Source organism: Periplaneta americana, chromosome 1 (assembly GCF_040183065.1).
Source record: "Periplaneta americana isolate PAMFEO1 chromosome 1, P.americana_PAMFEO1_priV1, whole genome shotgun sequence".
In the NCBI taxonomy this organism is placed as follows: domain Eukaryota; kingdom Metazoa; phylum Arthropoda; class Insecta; order Blattodea; family Blattidae; genus Periplaneta; species Periplaneta americana.
Genome location: NC_091117.1, coordinates 132,927,354 through 132,954,898, shown reverse-complemented (window position 1 = coordinate 132,954,898; position 27,545 = coordinate 132,927,354). Strand labels below are relative to the sequence as shown.

The following is a 27,545-nucleotide window of genomic DNA, read 5'->3' as shown; positions in this document are numbered from 1 at the left end:
ATCCTAGTGGTGAGCAACTGTCTAATGTTGGCATATTTACTACGTATTGAGCTTCGCGACTGTATATACTAGACTGTGACATGCACATTCGGCACACACCGAACTGGAGTTGCAGCCAACAACTGCGGAGACACAAACACAAGTAATCGGAGACTGAATTTTCCGCCGATGACTCGTCGTCATCTCAACATGTTTCATTCCGGGACGACACGACGCACCAACTCACTGCTCAGATGAAAATCAGCTACTCTCACCATGTCGGCATAACTATCTCTGCACGTACTGCCATAGCCCTCGTGACAGTATGACTCTGTGCCAACATTGCCCTCCTCTGCAAGACATATCTCTCTCCTCATATGTGCACCGACGGAGCCCCGTAACCAACAGCCTATCTCCCCTCGCCGACGCTGCGTTGTGGTGTAGTGTAGAACAGTCTTGGGTTGGACCCTTAGGTCCTAGCGTCGACGGACAGCAGTAACAAAGAGTTAATAGTCAGTAGATAAATGTTTTATTCTGGTATAAATGTTATAGTTTAAGTGAACTTGTCTGAAACAAGGTCCAGAGAGGAATCACACACGGGATACAATGTCCCTCCTCTTTTATAATATTTTGTCAGGATGTAATACTGTATAACCTTTCGACTCTTTAATGACTTCCTTGAGTAATAAAATGCTTTCTCAAGGGGCGACAGTCTCGAGAGAAATTAGATTTGGTTATGGTTAAAGTCGTGTGAAAGGCTATTCCACCCCTTCTCACCACATATGTACCGTGAAGCAAAACGGATATTTCCTGCAAGAAACTTCATTTTAAGGGTTGCTTTAGCTGCGTGCAAGACAAGTCCATCTTACTTCCTAATTGTTACATAATACATTATACTAACTTACTACATCAATTGACATGGTTAGACTTATACAAATACGTTCTTATGCTGTTACCTTGCATTTACATATGGTACAGACACATTTTACCACTGCGTAACCAACACTCTGTCACCACAGTCTAGTATATACAGTCACGAAGCTTGAGTTGATGAGGTTGCTAGGAACAATAGACTGTGCAGGTACTATTTCGCATTGTCTATGATGAGGCGATAGTAGCGATCCAAGTGGTTAGCAACAATCTATGGATGTGTATTTATTACATATTGAGCTTCGTGACTATATATATATATATATATATATATATATATATACACATACACATATATACATACTAGACTGTGCTGTCACGTTCCGACGCTCCTCAGCAGACCGGCTCTCTCTGGCGTGCCCGACGATCCGCAGTCAACAGACGACTGTCTAATCGCGGACGACACATCCCACTAGGGTAGAGGAAAAGAACGTTACAATTCAAATTAACCACTCTGGTGATTAGTCTCAAACCCAATCTCAAAAAGGCAGTTAACCTCGTAACCTGTGTACAAAATAGAAACCCGCCATCTAGCGGAAACACATACTAAACATCGGGAAAATAACAAACCCTATCATATATAAGCAAAGATAGATCAACATACCAAATCAAATCGTAGAAGAAAACGAAAATAACAAATAAGAAAAAAGGATAGGAAACAAGAAACGAGAAATTGGAAGCGGAAAAGAAAATTATAAATTTCTGTCATACCACTTCAAGCAGAATTGCTGGGTACAGGCAAATACTCTCTATAATAATACTGGAAAGTTCACTGTAAAAGTGGCGAATGACTCACCAGTGCTATCTTGCGGCAGGGATTGTAGACAGCGAGGATGACATGAGGCATTGCACGGTTAATTGTGACATGAGTTCTGTTTTTTAACAAACTATAAGTGGTAAGGATTATTCTCAGTGTTTGGGAAATGTCGAATTGTTTATCTGTTCTGTAAAAACTACGCTTGGCAAAAGATGCTAAATCTTTTTTCATAGTCCTGGACAAAAAGTTTAAAATTAGAGAGACAATATCTGTACAAAAATCACAGAATATATTCAGATCACTTTCGATTTAGATTATCGGAATTCAATAAACATAATTTGAAAAGTCAGGGTTAAGAAAAAATAAGATGTAGGCCTAATTGGAAAAGTATACCGAAGTTTCAAATCATCTGTACGTCTGTTATTTTTTACATTTTGCTTTAATAACAAACTGAAGAGAACAGCTATTCCTTTTTCGAAAATATGAGTCAGATTCAAAGCACAGTGAAAGAACCGTAAGGATCCCAAAAACGTATTAGATCTTGCATCGAGGTGGCTGCAGGTTCTCTGATGTCAGCAACGACGGACGATACTCGTCTACCATGTAACTAGATAGCACATTAGCATGACTAGAGACAGTCAAAATTCGTGACTCGCGAAATCGCGAAAAACAAAAACCAAATAAATATAGTTTAAAACATGGTTAACATAAAATATGTCATATAATTACGTGTTTCAACTCGCGAAAAATCGAAAAAAATCTTATGACTCGCGAATTTAGCATATTTTTTGTCGTTATTCGCGAAAAGACGCAATTTTTCAGCAATTAATAAGACAAAATAGGCATTCTTTTCAGCACTTTCTCCAGCTGAAAGGCTCCAAGGCAAGTCTATTCCCTCTCCCTGTTCAACTAGGTGGAACTCTTGGCTGGAATCAGTAGAATGGTTGGCAGACAACTGGAAAGTTCTCTTCGAATTCCTTCAGTCAGACCAAGGGGAAGCTTTCAGTGCTGCTTATACGCACATCCATAGCTTGAATGAAGATGAACGGAAAATCATTCTAAGCCAATCGCTGGGGAAGTTTACCCTAAGCTGAAAAACTTTAAGAAACGACTAGCAGTGGTTTCGGAGGGTACTTTCAGTGATGTGCTATATCAGAACTTAAGTCAGCAGAGAAACCAACACAAAGAGAGGACGGTCATTGAAATGAAGAGTGCTGCAAAACAAATGGAGGTTAAACTGGACAAATTAATGCTGGGAGATCCTACTCGTAAACTTCTTCAACCGCTATCAGAACTGTTTTACAAACATTGATGCAACTGAAAGCAGTTTGAAACCTCTCTTTGATCAGGTGCCAACCTTGAAGAATCTATCACCTGATGTAGCAGTACATGCATGCAGTGAACTGGAGGACATAGTTAAAAATAGTCCTGGACTTCCAGTGGGAGAGGTTTGCTGTCGTTACATGAAGATCACAGTGATTTTGTGGAAGGAGCACTCCAAGCTATATGGGTTTCGGTTTCTAATGTTGACTGTGAACGTTTTTTTTTTTTTTTCACAGTTCTCGTGTGTGCTAACAAATAGAAGAACAAACCTTACAGTGACAACCTTAGAACTGTTGTCTGCATACAACTTTGAATGTTAAGTAATGTTAAGTATCTTAGAATTGTTGTCAACGTAAAACTTTGAATATATATTATAATTGTCAATTATCTTAAGCAACATAATAATTTAATAAAACAGGGTGTAAATTTCAGGTTTACTCAAGAAATTTTCGTTTTCACTTAAGAAATTTTACCCTTTTCAACCAAGAATTTTAGCCCTTTTTATTCAAGAGTTTTGACTGTCTCTAGCAATGACATAGTATTCTCTATGTTAACTGAATCAGTTACTAAACTGCATAAATATACTTTACTTTCTTCGTACAAAACATAATTTCTTGGTATTTTCTCCGCATAAAAAACTGAAAGTCATGACTTTTTCGAACCAAATAGCTGCACCTTCGGATGCATAACATAAAAATGTGAATTATTGATTTTGTGAAGAAAGAGGACTCTTGTTTTTTCATAATAAGTGATTAAGTAAGTTATTCGGACAAAATAATTTTCCTAGCTCTAAACTTTAAATACGTTATTAATATCTCACTAAATTAAATCCATGCTTATTTTTTACGATGCACAAAATCATAAGATCGAAAATAGCTCAAGATTTCTAGATAAAGACTTTCTAATAAATTACTTGCAGCTCAAAAGTTGGAAAATATGGAGCGTTACTGCAAAACTTTTGTCGTACGTAACTAGAATACCGTCTCCCCATTCCGTTGTTTTTAAGCACACTTGTGACATAATGAATATATATATATTTGTGTATGTAAAATGTGAGCTATTTAAAATGGTTGTGCCCCCTGTTAACATTCCTGTTTGCAGTGACAATGTCAGTATTTTCATTGATAAATATTTCAATGTGCTAATAAATTGTTACATCAAAAATAAAATGGAAAGCATATAGCCAGATAACGAAATACCGGTAAGCGATGTATGAAGCTGCTGAGTCATGTTCAACTAAATCATAATTAGTTAAAGACATTTGAAAATACGAGGATTGTGCCAGTTCATTTCTATTCCAATAACTTTGTAACTTGTTATTCATTTGAAATGTTGTGAACAAAATGGCTCCAAATTATACTATTGCTTTGCATTTTCTTATTGACATCAAATGCACACCTCTCCGCTTTTCCTCACGCAACCCGGCATGCCGCAAAGGGTGTTTATCAACATGTTAAGCCTCTAAATATCAGCACAGTCTCTTTTCGGCGCCGTTTGCAATGCTAAACAGGAAAGTTTCCCAGTATTTTTATTAGAGAGTATTTGGTACAGGTCTGGGAGAGGTGCACAAATCCCAGGGGGCCGTAGAGGCTTCAACAGTGGACTACGAAGACCGGGGAGTGTAGCTCCTTCGAATAGATGGCGCCTTGGTGAGTCGCGGAATCTGCAGTGGCGCGATCTTCGGGCCAAAGGTGCAATAGAACGCAAGCACGTGAATTGCGAGGACATGCCATCGATCTGAGGCTCCGGAATATTAACAGAGAGACGGATGGGCGTTTGCGGACTTCGCCAGAACTGGATGCCATAGCCGAATCGATAATGTGGCACCAAACAGTGAATCACGTGCTTGAAAAACGGTCCTAAGGACTTCAAAAACCATCTCTATACATAAGGAGGTTGCACAATAAGTCTTACTACGGTGCTTGCCTACGGGCCCTCCTCCGGAAGTAAATATAAGGTAACTAAGGTTAGCAGAAGTAAATAAATAAATAAATTAATCCAAGTGAGCAAAATAGCTTTGATTGTGTGAAACTGTGTGAAAGTAAGCAATGCGATGACAGAATGTAGCAGGAATTTTCCTTTGGCAAACCACAACTTTTTTTTTTACCGTGATGTGTAATAGCGAGCTTCGATGATCATGTGGTCAGCATTTGTTAAAGATTCTGTTTGAGACAATAGTACAGTACAAATACAAACCAAGAGACAGTCCCTGTGGGAGGAGAATTAATCTCCACTTACATGCCGAGGATCGAAGCTGAGTCCACTAGATTTGTAGGAAGATGTACCTGGTAAATCACGACGTTTTGTGCATTTGTGCCGATGACGGTTTGAAAATATCGCAATAATGCGATATAGCCAAGACACGGAAACATTTTTTCATCACTGAATACATACCACACTTCTAAGTGTGGTAAGAATCCCCTACAGCATTTCTTTTAGAAAGTGCTCTTTGGAATATCAATGGACTCAGTTGCACTTCTGGGATCACAAAGTCCTTTTATATTATTCTGTTTCTTCGAATAAAATAAGGGGTCACTATTCAAGACACGTAATTTTATACTGCCTACGTTATATAAAGCGATGGTCGCTTGGGAGTTTTGATGGCAATAATGTACAGAAATAAGACGCTACAGTCCCATATGACAACGTCTAAATATATCCTTGAAATATGTGTAGTGATGCAACACAATACATCTCCTTATAGCATGTCCATATTCACTTTCAGGACGGTTTCTTTGAAATTAAAATTGCTTTAGGGTTACATAGTGATCCCTTTTACATATATTTACTACATATACGTAGTTTCTAATATTAATAATAATTGTAATAAGAATGTCATTTTGAATGGCACGTCATTATAAGGTACAGTCAGCACCATTACAGGCCAAATCGGCCCCAGATGGTGGCGGGAGGTTAAGACTCAGGTGAGGATAATTATACAAAATATGAAATTTATTTCTATTTATTTATTTAGCTAGTAAGCAAAGTGAGTACAATTCAAAAGTATACAACAAAATTGTTTCTAGCCTCTATCGTAAGGTAGTAGCCAGGCTCGTGTACGGTGTGGTCTTAGCCAATAATAAAACATAAAATTTACAAAGGCAGTTTACTAAATATTGTGACAGCGACGTGAGATTCGAACTCACGACCAGCATCCCGCAAGAGAGAAGATCGCGCGGAGCACTTTGGGATGGCGCGCGGCGGAGAGGGGAAAGGGCCAACGCGGCGAGAGAGTGCGCGCGCATCTGGTGCTGGTAGAGAGGAGAGGGCTCTGGATTTTTCTGGAGTGCCATCTCTAGAGACGCGTGGAACTTTCGAGGCTACGTCGCTGTGGTTATAAATTACGGTCGCGAAGGAACGACAGGAGTTTTTCAGTTATTCAGTCAGTGAGAAAGCCAGAGCAAGCAAGCCAACTTGTGTACCGGAGTTCGACTCGAGTGTGCGTCCGCAACTGTATCAGCATCCGAAGGCCTGAGTTCGAGTGCAGTGGACCGCAGTTGGAGGGACCTGAGTTCGAGTGCAGTGGACCGCAGTTGGAGGGACCTGAGTTCGAGTACAGTGAACTGTCTCTGAAGGTCTGTGGTTCGAGATTCTGTGAACTCGAGTGACTGAGCTAGAAGAGAACTGTGAACTGAAAACTGACAGTTCTGATTTGTAAATAGTGCTTTGTAAATATTAGTTAAGATTAACAGTTCATTGTTGTTCGTACTAGTCCAAGTAAATTGTCATTGTCGTCGGTGAGTTATATAACGAATACTGTGTTGAGTGAAAATCCAATTGTTGACGAGAGCGTTTAAGGCGAATTGTAGAAAGAAATTATTGTTGTGACGAATAAATTACATTGTTGTTACTAATAAAATTTACAATATAATAACTTAATTCAGACCGGCAATTAACGCAAGAAAAAAAGAGAGAAAAACACATTTACTATAAATTGACAATCAGACAGAAGCCATTGATATTCAATAAAAACATGAATATAGTCGACAGAAATAAAAAGATAAAAAAATACACACATTTGTTAATATTAAATATCATGAATAATTTTATAAATTTCTTTTTTAAAAGGCTCAATTTAAAAATGTTTCAAAATTGGGAAATGATTTGTAATTTTATTATTTAAATTCTTGGATCGAAATTAGCACCATGTTTAAGTGCTGCAATTGTATGACATTCAGGCTCAATCAATGGGAAAGTAGACTTTTTTCTTTGAGTAGGATATTCATGTGGATTAGACTTATATTTTATTTGATTTCTGTGGTAGTAAGTAAACTATATTTATACATTTCTTCAATAGTCAATACTTCAAAATAATTTGTATAAATTAAATTTGTTGGATAATCCATATTTTTGATCCAACAAATTTTTATTAATCTTCGGTGTAATAAAATTAATGGATTAAGTACAGATGATGCTACTCCACCCTAATTTATTATACCATACTGTATTAATGGTTGTACTGAAGCTGAAAATACTATTCTCAATCTTATGAATCAACCTTTTTATGTAAAACAATCATGAACGTATATTCTAACATACAGTAAGCCTAGAAAACCAGTTACGTTTATGTCATGACAAAACAGTGATATGCGTAACATTTAACGTATACATATGAAGAAAAAGATTATTAATATAACAAAGTACAATACAACAATATAGTGATTGAAAATCAAGACAAATAAACTAGTCAGATAAATATGTAAGTTATTAATAGCTGAATGAACTATCATTTAATCTCATAGAATGTATTTTTAATTCCAGTATTTTAATTGGAACTGATCAAATGTATGTTAATTAAAAAACGTTTCATTTGAATCATGGTGTATGGCTTGCAAATAAGCCCTTTCCTTAATATGGCCAATTTGCTCTACCTCTCTGTGTGAAACTACAAACACGCTTGAGAGGGGAGATTTTCTTCTGGGATCCAGCCGAAAAAGAGCCTTTCTACATCATTAGATTGATTATTTAAGAGTTCGCTTTCTTTTTGTGACTATATTGGCGAAGTCTATCAGTTTCTTTCCAAAATCGTCGTGTGCACTCATTCGGGGATAGAAACGACGACACTGTGAATAAATATAAGAAGGGCCTAAAGTGTGTATTATATGAGTTTTTGCAATAGCAACTCTTACGTCCCATTTTGGAGGCCCCTTGAGACTACGTCACAACGCATCTCTCTCCCACCCACATCTTCCACCTCAAGTTATATTCAGAAAAAACCTCCATGGCTATGTACAGCAGTAAAGTTAGCTTACAAATGGTCTATTTCCATCTCGTCTTCCTGTACAACGTAGATATATGATGCTTCCCTTTTTCACTCAACCCTGTTCTCTCCACCTTCCTTGTTTCATCTAATATTGTTTGCTTTTTATATACACCTGAGTGTGCATGCTTTTTACCTTACTGGCCAGGATGATGTCAATACTTTTTGTGCGAAGAGATTCAAAAGCCTTGTTTTAAGATCTTTTTATTTAATTCTTTTTTACTGTATGAGATAGTTTATAGCCACTTGAGTTGAATACGGACATAGAGTGCATTATGGACCAAATCATTTCATAGTAGGATGGTCGACGGCTGTTGATATTGGCTGTCTAATGGTTACCGTACTTGCCAGTAGGTCTGAAGTTCGCTGGTTCACACTCGGACGAGTAGTGTTCAGATCTTCAGCCTGTCGCGCAGACGGTTCGGGTTCGAGATCCGGTCAGACCTGGGATTTTTCATTGAAAATCCATATCATAGTGCCAAGGTAGCAGTTGGGTCTTTTTTCTCGTGGTTCTCTCGTTTCCACCTATTAGGCATCTACATAATGTATGTATGTATGTATGTATGTATGTATGTATGTATGTATGTATGTATGTATGTATGTATGTAATGACTTGGGTTGTATTTCAGACGTGGCGGACCCTGGAGACGCCACGGTACTATTTTTCGAGGCTGGGCGGCGCCAGGGCGCTTTTACGATTTTCATATTATCATCAAATTTTGCATTTATAAAAAGTCATATTTTATTCATATTTAAACAACAGACTCAACCACCTGTATTATCTAGATTCGAACCATGTATTTTGGTCTGACATTCCATAAATCTTTGGTCGGCAGGAAAAGGCATATAAGTAAAAAAAAAGTCAAACGTTTCCACATATTAGGCATCTACATAATGTATGTATGTATCAAATAACCTGGGTTGTATCTCAAACGTGGCGGGCCCTGGAGGCGCCAGGATACTATTTTTCGAGGCTGGGCAGCGCCAGGGCGCTTTTATGATTTTCATATTATCGTCAAATTTTTCATTTATTAAAAGTCATATTTTATTCATATTTAAACAACAGACCCAACACCTCTATTATCTAGATTCGAACTATGTATTTTAGTCTGACATTCCATAAATCTTTGGACGGCGGGAAAAGGCACATAAGTAAAAAAAAAAGTAGATTTTTCTGTTGTACCTAATCACATAGGTCAAGTATTTTTCTTAATTTTTGAAATAATAAAATTTGTTGGGTATGTTAAATTGAAAAGGGTCTTACTTTGACCAACATATATGAATTTCATTATTATACTTATATCTAGTTAAGAATAAATTAAAAAAAAGGTCTCTTCTGAAAGATTCATTTTTTTTTACTTATTTGCCTTTTCCCGCCGATCAAAGAAATATTCCTATGGAAATGGTGATGATGTTGATAATAACTACTACTACCGGTACTACCGAAATCACAGAGTCACGGCACTTATTTGTTTTGAACTACACCACTCATACATTCCCCGAATGCCGGCTGGCGATGCATGGAGGGAACTGGCCTAGGGACGAGTGGGGTTGCCTGCTTGAAACATGGGTACGCAGCGAACCTTAGTGTAGTGAGCTTAACTTGAGGGTTAGCGCAATAGATCTTGAATGGTCACAGAACTTTCCTCCCTAGATTCAATTCAATTCAATATGGACTGATTTTTCATGAGTTTGCACTCACTTTGTACAGTATATTGCTGCACTAATTACATAAAACCTAAGACAAATTATTTTTTTTAATATAAAAATTCAAGTAATAAATTTGTATAGTTTAAGGAACTTTCGTATCAAAATTAAAAATATAGAAACCTGTATTCACATTAGAAAATCACTAGTGCTATTTGAACTGCAGTCTGTTGTATTTCACTGTTTGCAATACGCTCTGCATGGTAGAAACGGAAAAGATGATTTCCGAGGAAAGCACGATTAAACATGGCACGTTTTATGAAATTATGGCAATCCCTTTATGACACACAATTAGGATACTTCTGTTAAGAAGGCAACTAAAAACTGGACAAAATATAATTTACACTATCTACCAAAAAGTAATTGGATACCGTTTTTGGCCCTTTAGAACCTCGCGGTACCACTCTTGTTGCTATAACAGCAGCCATCCTGTCAGGCATGTTCTCCACTATAGTTTGTGTAGGATATCCACTGGAATGTGTCGCCATTTCTCTTGTAACATGGCACTCAGTTGGACGATGGAAGTTGGCCGCCGGTCCAATTCGTCCCAAAGGTGCTCAGTGGGATTGAGATCAGGACTCTGTGCAGGCCAGTCCAACAGGTGAGCATTATTGTCTGCCTACCACTGCATAGTAGCCGCCGAAGCATGGAGCCAACTTCCATTGTCCAACTGAGTGCCATGTTGCAAGAGGAATGACGACACATTCCAGTGGATATCCTACACAAACTAGTGGAGAGCATGCCTGACATGGTGGCTGCTGTTATAGCAACAAGAGATGGTACCACGAGGTTCTAAAGGGGCAAGAACAGTGCCCAATTACTTTTTGGTAGATAGTGTATAATACCAAATGTTGGCTTTACATTTAATAAGAGTTTTCAAGCACAGCAATTGTGCGTTGAATGTGCTCTATTTGAAAAGCCTAATTGCTATAATAGAAAAGTGTAGAAGGTGGGACATTGTTGATTTACCATTTTGAGACTTGTAATGTTTTTTCTTTCTAGTGTCCATTGCTTTATTCAAAACATTGATAGCCTACGTAAGAGACACATATTGCTATTTATAATGATGTCAATAAAATCTTTTTTTATTATCCCTTTCAAATGCCTCCCATCTCTTTCGATGCACTCACGCAGTCGTGAAACGTTTTCATGACGCGTATAGGCAAGGCTGCTGGTATGGCATGGATGTCATTCCTAATCCGTTACTTCAATTTGTCCAAATAGCCTGGTCGTTTGGCAAAGACTGTCATGCCTATTAGTCTCTTTTTCCATCCCAAATTTCTGAGAATTTTTCCGAATTTAAAATATTCATTCTTGTAATAAAGTAACATTAATAGGAGTGGCAACTATTTGGCGCTTAAAATGTGTAAGCTTACGTCACCGACTACTTTTTCTAAGAAAAAAACGTAGTCCTCTAACTTCTGAATGAGTGATCAGTTTATGTAAACATTTTAAACCGTACTACTCCATTCACGTAATGACTGGCACTAACATTTGTACGTACTGTATGTGCTGTAGTATTTCTGAGCAACAGGAATTCATTAACAGCGGCTCTGTTCACTGGAACATTTTTCAAGTCACCATTGACGCTGCACCTATGTTTACATTTTCAGCGTTTTAAATACCAGTAACAGAGCTTTCAGTTCTATGTTGTGTTACTCCCACATGACGACATGTGTGTTTATTTATTTACTTGAATATCGATTTGCAAGTAGTGAGCATATTGCAATCAGTAAATTTTTACTAGACCTATTGAGGTTATGGAGGAATGTTCATAATTGATTTTGTTACGTGTTTGAAGAGTTTCTTTCATGATGATGATCATCATCATTATTGCGAGCAATTTGAAGGAACACTTCTTTGCCGATATTCGAACATACATCAGTCGGAGTTTTATTTACATATAATTACTACCACTTGAATCGAAACAAAGTACCACACGTAATTTCTTGCAGTCATTTGAAAGGGTGAGAATGAGATAGTCTAAAGCCACACTTTTAACAAAAATGATTTTTTATGCGAGTTCATTTCTTACTGAGAAGTTTTTATCATCCAGTCTACTCTCAAAAACCTGAAAGTTAGAATTTATTAAAAACAATTATATTACCGTTGTTATGGTTGTGAAACTTGAACTCTCACTTTGAGAGAGGAACAGAGGCTAAGGGTATTTGAGAATAAGGTGCTTAGGAAAATATTTGGGGCTAAGAGGGATGAAGTTACAGGAGAATGGAGAAAGTTACACAACGTAGAACTGCACGCATTGTATTCTTCACCTGACATAATTAGTTCGATGTTACAAGAAACAGGTTAAGAATATTTTGCATGGCTTTTAATACACGAAAATTTTATATTTTTTTGCCACATCACTACAATAGGCTTAGTTTCTGAAGGTACTAAACGCACCTGAAACATATCTGGATTATCGTAATGGCTTGACTCGTCTAGTATATTGAATTTTTGTTCATAGCGACTTTTCCCGCTAGTACTGTCACGCCCCCCTCCCCTTAATTACAATATAATAATAATAATAATAATAATAATAATAATACTTACTTACAAATGGCTTTTAAGGAACCCGAAGGTTCATTGCCGCCCTCACACAAGCCCGCCATCGGTCTCTATCCTGTGCAAGATTAATCCAGTCTCTATCATCATATCCCACCTCCCTCAAATCCATTTTAATATTATCCTCCCATCTACGTCTCGGCCTTCCCAAAGGTCTTTTTCCCTCCGGTCTCCCAACTAACACTCTATATGCATTTCTGGATTCGCCCATACGTGCTACATGCCCTGCCCATCTCAAACGTCTGGATTTAATGTTCCTAATTATGTCAGGTGAAGAATACAATGCGTGCAGTTGTGCGTTGTGTAACTTTCTCCATTCTCCTGTAACTTCATCCCTCTTAGCCTCAAATATTTTCCTAAGCACCTTATTCTCAAACACCATTAACTTATATTCCTCTCTCAGAGTGAGAGTCCAAGTTTCACAACCATACAGAGCAACCGGTAATATAACTGTTTTATAAATTCTAACTTTCAGATTTTTTTGACAGCAGACTAGATGATAAAAGCTTCTCAACCGAATAATAACACGCATTTCCCATATTTATTCTGCGTTTAATTTCCTCCCGAGTGTCATTTATATTTGTTACTGTTGCTCCAAGATATTTGATTTTTTCCACCCCTTCGAAGGATAAATCTCCAATTTTTATATTTCCATTTCGTACAATATTCTGGTCACGAGACATAATCATATACTTTGTCTTTTCGGGATTTACTTCCAAACCGATCGCTTTACTTGTTTCAAGTAAAATTTCCGTGTTTTCCCTAATCGTTTGTGGATAATAATAATAATAATAATAATAATAATAATAATAATAATAATAATAATAATAATAATACTTAATGATGAGTAATAATAAAGATATGATGAGGAAAAGATGTACGGATTCCGTGCTTGAACCAGAAATACACAGCTTGAGGGATTTACGTTCTTTGATGTAATAACCCTTTCATGAACATTAACACCAACGTATTTATTGTATGTCTAAAACGGCTTCTAATTTTATTTCGGCTGAAATATCAGTGGCTCAGTCGGTTAAGGCTCTTGCCTGCCGGTCTGAAGTTGCGCTCGGACGCGGGTTCGATCCCCGCTTGGGCTGATTACCTTGTTGGGTTTTTTCCGAGGTTTTCCCCAACCGTAATGTGAATATAAGGTAATCTCTGGCGAATCCTCGGCCTCATTTCGCCAAATATCATCTCGCTATCACCAATCTCATCGACGCTAAATAACCTAGTAGTTGATACAACGTCGTTAAATAACCAACTAAAATAAAAAATAAAATTTTAGCACCCATTCGTATATTCATACGTTGACGCTTAGTCGATTTATTTTCCACAAAATAAGAGAGAGCTTCCTTAGATGTAGGCCTAAAAGGTGTACAGGGGAAAAGTGGTGACTCATGTTTTCTTACATTTGGAAGCCCTACGAAGGGCAGTTTCGGTCATATGACCTAAAAATTAATTGCAAACCTTTTTCCTGAAGATCGAAGAAGATCTGTGTTGCGAACAATAATTATTCTTGTGTAGAAAATTTCTCTATTAGAGAATGAACTAATTGTGCATCAAACCTTGTAATATTTAGCATTATTCCCTTTCTAAACAAGAAGCGAGAATCTCTAACACAAGAGGTAAAAATCTAAAAATCTCCTGAATGAACATGAAATACAAAGACACCCAGAAGAGGAAGAAGAAGAAGAAGAAGCAGAAGAAGAAAAAGAAATAGTAGGAGAAATAGATCTTGATGATGAGGCGGAGGAGGACTCGAAATTTGAAGAAGACACCGATGAGGCGATGACAGCAATGAATAATCTGGTATTTTTCTATTAGGTCTATTATTTGTAATGGTTAAACTCGGTGATTCAATCTACAGAGTTGTAAAACTATCTTGCAGTACAATATTTATCTCAGTGTAAGTCCAGAATAACAAGATATTCATTTATAGTAGGTTTCATGCACTTCAGATTCCAAAATATGTCCATGATTTTTTCCCGCTAGATTTGCAATCCGTCCCACTGTGCAATGATGTCATCAGCTCTCGGCGGTCATGTAACATTGAACGCGTGGTACGCCGTAAACTGTATAAACAAAGTTCTGTTCCTTATTCGCGTGAACTTTGTAATTTTTACAGACATTAGGCCTACCATGACAAAATACAGCTTACATTAAAGAAAACCGTGGTTTACCATGGCCCCTTAATCGCTTTAGCATGCATAGCTATGATTTAACAATATGATACAGAAAGCAACCTAACTATACACATAAAGCAAATCTGGCTTTCAGGTAATAGCTCCCTGTAAAGCAGGTTTGAATAATTTCAAGGAAAAATTGTTCCAGGGCCGGGTATCGATCCCGGGACCCTTCGCTTAGCGCGCGAACGCTCTACGCATAATACATTCGTTACTGTGATACGTTAACAGAAAACCACAATTTAAGTCACACAGAGTATTGTATGCACTCATAGTTGAGTTCTGGCGTCTTGTCAGGTCACTTGAGTTGTGTGGATACAAAGGAAAAATTGTGACGGTGTCGTGTATGTTTCCTGGGGTAGCTCAGTCGGTAGAGCGTTCGCGCGCTAAGCGAAGGGTCCCGGGATCGATACCCGGCCCCGGAACAATTTTTCCTTGAAATTATACACATAAAGGTTTTATAACTATCAAAGGAAAAGTTTCGAAACATGGATTCCTAATGAAAATTGTTCATTATTGATCACCTTTATCACCCCTAAATGTTTGTAATAAAATCACTGAAATATTCTGTATCAGCTGTTTCGAAGGGTTGTAGAAACAATTTATTATATTGCAAAACTAAAAATAATTACCACTACTTGACCATGACACAGACTGGTAATTTCGTAAAACAATCTTAGAATAATTTTGGCACGTATAAGACAAAGATGACTTTCTCCCCTACAGATTTACTGTTTATTATGCCTACATAATTATCTTAATACGATAATTATAAAACTGGCTTCGTCTTACAATACCGAAATACCATTTCTTATAACTTTGAGGATTTTAAACTCATTTCTAATTATATTTTTTCGTAGCCAGTTCCGTACGTTGCTCGTTCTTTATGATCGATTGGTTACCATGTTCGCCGTTATGTCCGAGATTCTTGGATTCATACCTGGTTGAGGTCAATGAATTTTTAAGGGGAATACAATTTTTCATCGTAGTTCACTCTAAATAGAAGTAAAGTTGTTGATTCCGCGTTGCAGCTCTTAAAAGAAGAACCCTAATGAGTTACAGACAATATTCTTTGATCGTTTCTCGTCAACGTCAGTACTGACTCTTTCATCTTGCGTCTCTGAATAACTCATTCACATTCAGTTGGAAGGAAATTGAAATTAATAATTATTATACTTGGTAATTTATTATTATTATTACTATTATTATTATTATTATCATCATCATCATCATCATCATCCCGCGCCGTGGCGTCGTGGTCTAAGGCATCCTGCCTAGGACTCGCGTTACGGAAAGCGCGCTGGTTCGAGTCCTCATGGGGAAAGAAATTTTCTCATAAAATTTCGTACAGTGTATGAGACCGGTGCCCATCCAGCATCGTGATGCACTTGGGGAGCTATGGTAGGTAGCGAAATCCGGTTTCGAATGCCAGCTATAACGGCTGGGGGATCATCGTGCTAACCACACGATAACTCAATTCTGGTTGGATGATCGTTCACCTCTGCTTCGGCATGTGGGCGTGAGGCCAGCAGCCGGCTGATCGGTCTAGGCCCTTCACGGGCTGTAGCGCCACGGATTATTATTGTTATTATTATTATTATTATTATTATCATTATCATTATCATTAAAGTGCTAGTCAATAGCGATTAGCCAATGTTGGCACAAGAGTTAAGTTACTATAGTAATACAACATTATTAGTGACACATGATGATGATGATGATGATGATGACGATGATAATAATAATAGTAATAACAATAATAATGAAAATACTGATGGTAAATATTTTACAAATAATCATGCAAATTCTAAATGTAATATGAAATGGATTACATTTATTGCTGTACAAGTTAGTACAATGCACTATGAGATATAGAAAGGTTTCTGACATTTCATTCCTTTCGTAGAAACACGAAAGGTAACGTTCTTTGTGAATGATTCGCATGTTATATACTAACCCTGTCCAAACGGTGCTCATTGAAGGCGAGCACTCAGCTGAAGGAGGAGAGTCCAAGAAATAACTCGCGAGCGCAGAATAGGGGTGGTATCTTTGCGGTGGAGGAGAAGGAGTGGGGTGCTCTAGTTAACTGTTCAGAATTCTTCATTATTCTCTTGCCTCTTGAGCTGTAATTACCTGTAGTGCATACTGGACGTAGGGAAATGAAAAAAAAAAAAAAAACGTGATCACTAACAATGTTCTTTTCATATGTAATGGGAAAACTGTTTTTTTTGTAGCAGCTGGAGAACATTTTCAGTGCCTTATGTGTCAGAAAATTATAAAACGAAGACGAAATCATAATATAATGCGTTACTACGTCACCATACGTAAAGCTGTGTATGATGATTTTGTTGGCAAGAGGAAAGTTGACGAGTTAAAACTATCTCTATACAACCTGAGGTAGGTTATAAATGTAACGTCACATGTTGAGTGGTTTTAAGTATTTAAAATATACATTTTAATTTTATTTATAAAATGCTACAAAATTAAAAGCACATAGTTCATTTCAGGCAGTAATTCTACATTACAATTTTAAAGTATTGTAATATTAATTTCTGTGCAATATGTTTCTACAGTTCATATAAATTTCGTAATAATAATAATAATAATAATAATAATAATAATAATAATAATAATAATAATAATGGTGATGATAATAATAATAATAATAATAATGATGATGATGATGATGATGATGATGATGATGATGATGATGATGATGATGCAACAGGATCGCAATATTAAACGTAAAATACATTGAAAATATATTTTTCCATCTGGAGTGACAATAAAGTTAATGAACTTAAATTCAAAATTGCATAGGTAGAAAATTTTATTTCTTTTCATTTCTTTCAATATATAGGACTCTGACCAATATACTCTCAAAATAAATACAAAAAAAATCAATTAAATCTAACTGTATATGAAAAAAGCTCTTTCTTCTGTGTATGTGTATACATTTTCAGTCGCCTGTAAACTCCCAACCCCTCTTTTACCTCTTATCCCCTCTCATTGCTTTTCCGTGGAGCGGCCGAGCGTTCTGCAATCTGTTCCGCTCGCGAGTCGCGAGTCTGCTCAGGGAGTACAAACGTATATTGTCTTGTTGTATATCTTTGAAGACCTTGAATAAAAATAAGGCATCAAGATGTTAGCATCTGGAATATAACTGTGATACTAGAAATAATCGCAATTTTTTTTTCACAACTATTCTTGGATCATTGGACAGAAACCTATACGAACATGAAGTTATGAACTTGCTTTTAATGCTTTCTAATTTAGCGGAATGAGTTGTAACAAATATCCAGATTACAGATTTCAGATTTCGATATCACTAATGTAGACTATTAAAAGGTCTGTTATTGACCTTTTTACACCGAACATTGTAATTGCATGATTATAAATGAGGGACGTATATTATGACTCAATTTCCTACAAAGTATGAAAATGGCATTTAGAGCCTTATTTATTTATTTCAAGTCTTCAACTATCCGAAGACAGGTTGAAACCTCATAAGGGACACAAAAAGGAGGCATCACTTATGAGGCAATTATGTCAGGAGATAATGGTGTAAGGTGGTCAGTTCCTTTTCTTCTCCACTGCATACATCGCTGACTAGTAACATATTTCACTAATCAGGCTTAAGATGTATATACATGCTTGTGAAAATGAAGTTTACTGTCAAAGAATACTCCTAGAGCTTTAACACAAGCTCTTTGGTTAATATTATTATTGGGATGAGAATTATTCGGGCTGATAGGCCTTGGTATACTGGCAATGTTACGACCAGGGGCCTATTGGATAAAGCTAAAATTATTACTTTACTAGTGACAAATTAGTAAATAAGTACAAAAAAAAAACGGTAATTTCTGTTGCATAAATCTGTATTGGTAAAATTGTCACAAGTGATAAGCACTAGAAATTACTGACAGTTTTATTTCTTTTACCAACGAATTATTGCATAAAAATTTTGTCATTTGTAAAATAATTAGAATCGTGAGTACATTTTCTACGAATCCTTTGTTCTTGATAAACTTTCTTAAAATTGTAGAAATAATATTTTTAATGACATACAACTTCATCTTCAAGCTGTGAGAGTGAAGAAGAATTCATATATAGACAGAGAAAAAGAGTTACATAGGCCAAGAATAAATACTGATTTTCAAGAGTTTCAGTTTAAAGAAAGATTTCGCATGTGAAAAATTAAATTTGAGATATTTCTTGCTACTGCAAAGCCTTGTTTAGATCCTACAACATAATTTTACCTATAGGGCTCTAACCAAGAGAAGGCAATTTTAATAGTAATCAAACCCTGTATTTAAAAAAAAACGATAATTTAAAAATTAGTAATAATATTCATATGAAAGATAATACTATGTAAATATCACAGCTATCTTCCTAAAGTTCGACAAAATTGTCACTCGTGTATATTTCCAATTGGTACCAGTAGTACCAGAACAATTGATTGAGCACACGTGTGGGGTTGTTTCCATTTATTTTGATTTTGCTTCCTTTGTCCTTTTATTGAGAAAGTTAATTTCGCGAAATTTTTACAACAATGAAACACATAAATGTTGAACATTTTGTGTGCATTACAGACTACGAGTGTCTTTTCCTTTCTTAATTAAATAATACTTAAATCTGATTTTAGTATTGTAACACTACTTTCCTCGCAATATTCTAAAACAGAATTTGTCAATATGGCTGTTTTTCTCTTGTAAAATATGCTAGTCATGACAAATTAGTAAAATTGTGTTATGCAACAGAAATTACTAATACTTGTCGTTTGTCATCCATATATTGATAAGTTGTCACTTGTCACTAGTATATTTTATGCAATAGGTCCCAGTTGTCCCTGGCAGTCTGAGATCACTACGCCCTAGACTAGATTGCCTCGCCATTGATGATGTCTACCGCAGCTGTAAACGAAACGTCTGATCGTAACATCGCCAGTAGACCACAGCCTATTAGCCCTGATAACTCTCATGTCTTTAACGCCGGCCGTTAAAGCCTACATTCGAAGAATATGATTATTATTCAAGTTGTATTTGAATTTAGGTAGGAGAAGTTTTCCTCGAAAAGATTATGACGTTAGTACTGGAAACATTAATTTTGGTGTCATTATCTTCAAACCATTTTGTGATTGTATCAATGTCATGTTGAAAGATTGGTAGTCAGTCGGAAATATGAATGCAAGATTTTTAAATCGCGATCAAATGATAGATGGTCAGAACTTATTCTTATACAGATTTCGCCTATGAAAAATTATATAAGAAACATCCTAAATCGAACCTTGTGACGTTCTGTAGTTTAAGTTAAATAAATCGGAAACCGTCTTCATATTGGGGATTGACACTTATGTACTTTTTAAATCACTTTGCAGATGGGCAGGGCATATAGCACATATGGACGAATCCAGAAATGCATATAGTGTTAGTTGGGAGGCCGGAGGGAAAAAGACCTTTGGGGAGGCCGAGACGTAGATGGAAGGATAATATTAAATGGATTTGAGGGACGTGGGATTTGATGGTAGAGACTGGATTGATCTTGCTCAGGATAGGGACCGATGGCGGCCTTATGTGAGGGCGTCAATGAACCACCGGTTCCTTAAAAGTCGTAAGTAAGAACAATAAGTAAGTAAGTAAGTTTGTCGACGTTTCCCAAGTTATGAAACAAGATATTATGTGCAACTACAGCAAACACGATGATGATGATGATAATAATAATGGTAATAATAATGACAATAATATCAATCTATACTATTTTATTACTAATTTCGATTTGTGAAATCACCGAAAAATTGTCCATTAGGTAGAATAGTGTTGAAATTGAGGTAAAAACGCCAAAATATCTGATCATTGTTAATCCGCATGAGTTGATACGGCTCTCGGGAGTTGATGAGATTGACTAGATATCTCATGCGTTACGTTTATTGAGTTGAAAAGGTTGATTGAATGATCATATAGGTCATCGACCCTTTTTCCACTTCTTTGCATTCTTCTGTCGCATTTAAATAGGTCGTGTGTTAACACTCGAATGCGAATTCTGACAATCATGAATTTGTTTTTTTTTTCCTTCATGATGGACTGAAATATGGTTAATATTCGTTAAAGGAATGACGCTAAGAAGAATGTTAAGAATTACAGAAAAAAAACAGATTTAAATGAAGATATAGGGGAATAATAAAAAAACGTAGAACAACACAAATTAACCGTCCAGAGGAAGAACACAAGTATGCAGCAGCAGATAAAAAAATATAAGTAATAGACTTTGCGTATGAAGAAAGAAATACGAGTATTTGGAAAAAGGAGTACTTCGACGTCTTCAGAAAGATAGTGATTCAGCAGCTTTGAAATTACGGATAACACTTGGCAGAGGAATAGAGGAAGAAATTTAAAAATTCAGTAATACTGTTTGTGGTGTATGCGACAGCAACGATACAGTTTTGACGTTTCGTTGAGGCTAAAGTCTTGCATTCGAATCCCACCTTGGGTCGAAAGTGTATCCGTTGTAATTATTGTTTTCGGTGTTGTCTCAGGTGGAGACAACGTCGTACTAATCCCACAGCATGTTAAATCTCATCACGTTATCTGCTGTATGAAGTTGAAATCGCCCGAAGAAAACTAAGTGACGTGATTATAAATTAATGTATTTTAGTGTAAATTTAATTTTCCGCTATTAATCAGTTATTTAACGACGCTGTATCAACTGGGTTCAACCGCAGAGCTTGCCGTGTGTGCCTGTGCACAACCTACTGGGACTATGCCACAAACGTTTATCCATTTTTTAAAATATTCATTTATATCTCGTTAGTCTGTCTACTTTAAGGGAAAGAATATATGGCGGGATTGATCCAAATGGGACATTTATAGTGAGAGAAGGGAAATGAATTAACTTTGGCACACTCATAAAGTTATCATTCCCGAATATTTTTTCCAAACTATTTTTCCCAATCTAACATTCCCACTGCTAAGTTTTTCTATTAACTTTTCTTCCCAATCCGAAGTTCCCAAGGCCATTTTCTTTAATTCAATTTATTTAATAATTCAATTTATTCTTCTCTGTTCATTTTTCCCAATCATATTTAATTAATAAAATGTAACTATGGTTACTTTGCATGGCAGAAGAAACATTAATTTTTTAACTATGACTTTGGATGAGACCATTATTCCTTGTCCGTTCGTTTATTGCTTGATGTCGTCTAAATCAGAATCTCTATTTACAGCAGCGGTGACCAAAACTCGAACGGCAGAGATTACACGCGAGGGACAGTCTAAGAAGTAAAAAGACGGGGCAGATGGCATGAAAACTACAACTAGTGGTGGTTCGTGCACTAACATTGAGTTCTTCATCAACCCCACGAATAAAAATCACAAGCTTTACTGTATTAGTAATGTCATTACTGTCATCAAGAACCACTTAAAATATATACAAATTTCCTTGCTTTTTAAAAATATTCCACATGAACACAACCAGAAATTTCCTGAATTCTCTTCTGGATATTTAGTCGATAAATGCGCAGTTTTTCAAAATTAATTAACAACTTTCATGGGACAAATTATTTGAGCCACTTTGATCATTACGCTTTTATAAAACTCTCCTTAGTTGGAAGGCTTAAGAGAACGAGCTATTTCGTTCGCCACTAGGCCTACATAGCTGGCTTCCTTACATTTATTTATGTCGTCTTTGTCTTCATGACGATGATTTACGGCTGATTTCAGTTCTTGGAGTTTAATAGCTCGTTTCATTACTACAGTAGCACGTAATATTCAATCAGTTTCTCTATATTATTATTATTATTATTATTATTATTATTATTATTATTATTACTATTACTATTATTGTTGTTATTAAATCAGTAACTAGTAAATAACTGATAATAGTCATCAAAAGATTAAAAAAGAAATTAAAATGGAGATATAGCGTAGTAATTATTTTATCATTCAAGGGAAGATGTATACCTATATATTGAGACACGTATATAAGAATTATAGTAATACTTGCTGATAAATAATAATAATAATAATACCTGTTATGCCTGTGTATTCAGCGTAATGCCTTGCAATGTCGTTTCTATATACTACTATACTACTACTAATTGAACCGTTGAGCAAAGCAACATATTACATTTTTTCCGACAGAACAGCGAATAAATTCCTCATCCCATTCTGTACGAAACCTTCTGTTCCTGCTCGTAGAGACAGAGGGTTTGTAGAATGACATGGTACCGACTCTGCTTACCTTCAGTACGTGAGCGAGACAGAGAGCAATGTGCAGGAAACTCCCCTTACCAGTATGAATGTCTTTGATTACACAAGGTAATCACGATACCCAGTTTGGTCACCGTTGGTGTAAAGGAAGGTACAACACAAGGGACTACAGCGCCAATGCAATAATACAAATGACAGTACATTAGGAGTTCATGTGCACATGTTACTATGTCTGGCTTTTCTTCCATTTTAAGATTTACGACCAGCTTTACAAAACTTATTAGATGAAATCTCCGATGACTTACTCTCAATTACTGGCTAGGCTACTTTGAAGAGTATTATGTCAGAGGCAGACCAGGTAGAGACCGAAGAAAAGCTGTTCCTCCCCGGTGTCCTCCTGAAAGATGGAATGTATATTACGATACTTCATTAGGCCATAGTCGCACCAATAACATCAGCGAGGGATGGCATAATCGCTTACAGACTGTCATCGGAAAGCACCACCCCTCATTATATACCTCTTAAGGAGTTCAATAAGGAGCAATCTGACACAAACTGCAATACAGCAACTTTCTTTAGGCCAGTACATAACTGCTAAACCGAAGAAGAAATGGTTACAAACTCATAATCGCATAAAAACTATCATATTACAACATCCAGCACACAAAGAAGATGACAGAATATTAGGTTATCTGGGAACTACAGGGTTGTTTCCGATCTCTGATAGCGAATTTGAATGACGTCATGTGCGTCAGAACTCACACCGACAGCTAAATAGCGGCGAGAGGTGACAGACCAGTAGTGAGTGATTTCATAATCAGAGTGCACGGTGTATCACAGTAGCAATGCCCAAGAAAATCGAGCCTTTTTGGGAGGAGTACATAACTTTTTCCGATGCCAAGTACAGTTACGTGAAAATCATAGGAGCCTGCAAAACACGTGGTTTCGGCAGAGCTCCGATGGGATTAATTCCAGAGTGGAAAAAGCAAGTAAATCCACCCCCCGTCACAAGTCGCCGCACCCCACGAGATGATACAAATTAATTCCATTCGAGCTTTACCAATCTTAAGAACACGGAAGATACCTTTCTTGGAAATAACGAAACCTCGTTTATTGCAGGCTTCTTTTATTTTCACTTAACTGTACTTGGCATTGGAAAGGGTCATAATGTACCCCTCCCAAAAAGGCTCGATTTTCTTCGAAAATTCTGCTGAGAGTCGCCGTACACTCTATGAGGTCACTCACTGCTGGTCTGTCACCTCGCGCCATAGTTCAGCAATCGTGTGACTCCTGACACACATGACGTCATTCAAATTCGTTATCAGAGATCGGAAACAACCCTGTATGGGATACAACCTCATTTTATAATAATTGTGTATTAATTTCAATGTAAATAAAAGTTTTTGTTTTGGGATGGTGATTTTGGGACAGAGGGATAGGGAAATATGGATTGAGAAAATGCACGAAAATTGAAATAGGAAAAAGACGCTCGAGAATTTTGGATTGGAAAAATAATTTCTGGTAACAATCAGCTTGGAAAAAATATTGCATTGGGAAATTTGGTTTCTGAAAAATGTCCGTGAATCAAAAGTTATGGCTACACTTTCAACTTTACTGTTATCTAGCGTGAATGTAATTGATGGTAGCGAGATGAGTCTTTCGCTTTGCCATGAAATTACCTGACATTCGTCTTACAGCTGGGGAAAATCTTGGAAAGAACTAAATAAGGAAATTAGCGCGAACTGATTTCGAACATACGCCCATGTGCAGCCTCTGAGAATGAGTTCCTCTCGCTACCTCTGTCTAGACCATGACACTGGTCGACAATTCTTTAACACTTTTTTTTTTACAATTAGAAGCACTGTTCAGAGACTGTGAGCTGATACGGCGATAATGAAGTGGTAAAATGAGAATGGTGAGGAAATCGAAGTATTATAATCATTTCTGGTCTACAACTGCTTTATTCACTTCAAAACGCACGGTATCTGCCTGGAATCAGGCCTGGTTCCATACTGTTAGCTACTAACTGGTTCGTAAATATAGTTATGTGAGCAACTGAAATTTATAAAAGCGTTTCCATTATATATAAAATTTGTGGAATTTAATCCTGAATACATATGCACAATCATCTACTCAGTATGATAATTTTAAATCTTATTCGGAGTTCAGAGTATGAATTGCAATAAGTGAAGATACTTGTACTGGTAGAGTTAATCGTATTTCTGATTGAGGTTCTGGCTGATATGTACACCTACTATAAGGCGTACATCTCACTTGACGATGTATATACATCTTAAGCCTGATTAGTGAAATATGTTACTAGTCAGCGATGTATGCAGTGGAGAAGAAAAGGAACTGACCACCTTACCCCATTATCTCCTGACATAATTGCCTCATAAGTGATGCCTCTTTTTTGTGTCCCTTATGAGGTTTCAACCTGTCTTCGGATAGTTGAAGACTTGAAATAAATAAATAAGGATCTAAATGCCATTTTCATACTTTGTAGGAAATTGAGTCATAATATACGTCCCTCCATCTATGACCGTCTAATAAAAGATAAAGGAACGAGTTTGATTGTTATTTATGTTATAGTGCAAGGTACATACGAGTAAAGAGTCCAGTAAAACACATTTTTTCACGAAAATGGCATTTAGATCCTTATTTAGTTCAAGTCTTGAGTTCACTAAACAACAACAGAGTCAGATGGCATCATGTATCTGCTCGTACATTCAGTAGCAAAGAACCTACCGTACATTGTTTATAAAGCGTAATAATAATAATAATAATAATAATAATAATAATAATAATAATAATAAAAAAGTGAAGTATTTTATTTCGGTTTTCTTAGGCATTTTCTTTGTGTTTTATTTACTTCTTACATAACTGCATTTTAAATTCGTTCAGTGTGATGGAAAGTAACCTACCTAAATTTATTAGCAGTATATGAAGGAAAACAAGTTTCATATTCGAAAATTATATTTTTGTCCATTTATTTTAATACTTTGCATACATACATTTTATAACTTTAAGAAACATGTTTGACATCATATTTTTAGTTGTATTTTAATTGTAACAGTTCATTTTGTGCTAGGTGTTCAATTAAAGTCGATTGCACATGTAATTTTGTGCCATCTTCGAAACGGTTGTTATTTACATATTTGTTTGCGGTAGCCAAAGATAACGGACTCAACAGAGTGATGTCGTCTGCATTGATATTACCCTGTAAGTAGCTTCAAAAGTTGGAAGAAATTACATCTCAACATTCGTTTACAAAACCAAATATTTTAAACAAACTCAGTCACTAGGAAAAACTTGAACTCTAATATCGTAACTTTATTATTTCTTTAATATCGTGTTATATCTTAAGTTATTAATAACGTCTCTTTGGAATTTAATAATTGTATTCTGTATTGGGGAACTTTCTTTGTGTACTTGAAACGTGTTCAGATCGAATGTATAGGAACGAGAAAGTTTGATTTGTAAATAATTATTCTCTTAATTACATTTATGGCTAGTATTATGTTACTGATTTCAATTAAGTGAAGTTTCTGTAAATTTCCCTTAATTCTACCTGTCAGCATCATAAAGCTTTAAAGCAGCTTTCATCCTTTACTTTTTAAAGGTTAAAATGTTTCTCAGCCCCTCTGGTGTAATTGAAAGCGAATGAAAGTCTTTAAATGAGCTCGCACCCGACGCGTTGCTTGGCAACGCCTTGGTTAAGCAGTTAACCATCGAGGATTAAGCGGAATTCAGTCTTGGGGGAAGCGAATTTTCAGGAGAACCCCGTATTGATTATATATATATATATATATGTGTTGGCGATACTATCAAAAGTCGCTCTTTACGAGACGTCTTTTATATACTTTAGATTAATCTCTGAAAATGTAATTTACTAATTGTACTAAAGTTACTCTTTTATGTATGGATTCCTATTCTATAAACCACAAAATACGTACTTCTTTCTTAAAGACGAACGCTGCGTTTTAGTAAGTGCAAGTTTTTAAGAGAAGCATTAAATCATCTTAATTTTTTTATAGTATAACATAATATAATTATTAATAGTAATGATAGTAAAGATAAACACATTGTACTTGGACATCAAGTTTCATGGATCGACTGAAACCCAGATGAAACAGTTGATTCAAATAATAGAAAAATTCTCTCGCGACATAAAGAATGCCACGTAGGATAGGAAAATCCAGTGATAGACAATATTAAGCGGTTAACCATCGAGAAAGGATATTTTGAACGTTAGATGGACATTTCATTCAGTCCAGTAAGGTCTTACAGACATTACTTAGAGAGAAGGATTTGATTAAATCATCAGCCCTCCAATGAGGGTGACCACAAGAATTCAGAATACAGAACAGTTATGTTTTTTTAAGTCTATTAATTAAAAAATACTAAATTTTGGATTTGGGATTCGCTTGATGCCAAAATGTCATATTGACAAAATTACTTTTCTTGAAAATATAAATGATATTGAATGATATGTAAAGAGTCCCTAAGAATTTGTAATAAGATGTTTTATATTTGAAAGACTTGGAATTGTAATTTCACTAATAGTTGGTAGGTAAATTGTGGAAGGGAACCTCTTGCTCCAAATAACATACCTCTAACGGCCCACTGATTAACAG

General features: G+C 36.2%; 1 long non-coding RNA gene and 1 other non-coding gene across 3 annotated transcripts in view; both read left to right on the top strand.

Annotated features, from left to right (window-relative positions):
- Positions 1–27,545, top strand: part of LOC138701012 (uncharacterized) — a 731,347-nt gene that overhangs the window by 33,851 nt on the left and 669,951 nt on the right. The window lies entirely within an intron of this gene.
- On the top strand, positions 15,056–15,129 carry TRNAS-GCU (transfer RNA serine (anticodon GCU)). The gene has a single exon. It is a non-coding gene; the product is annotated as a tRNA-Ser (tRNA).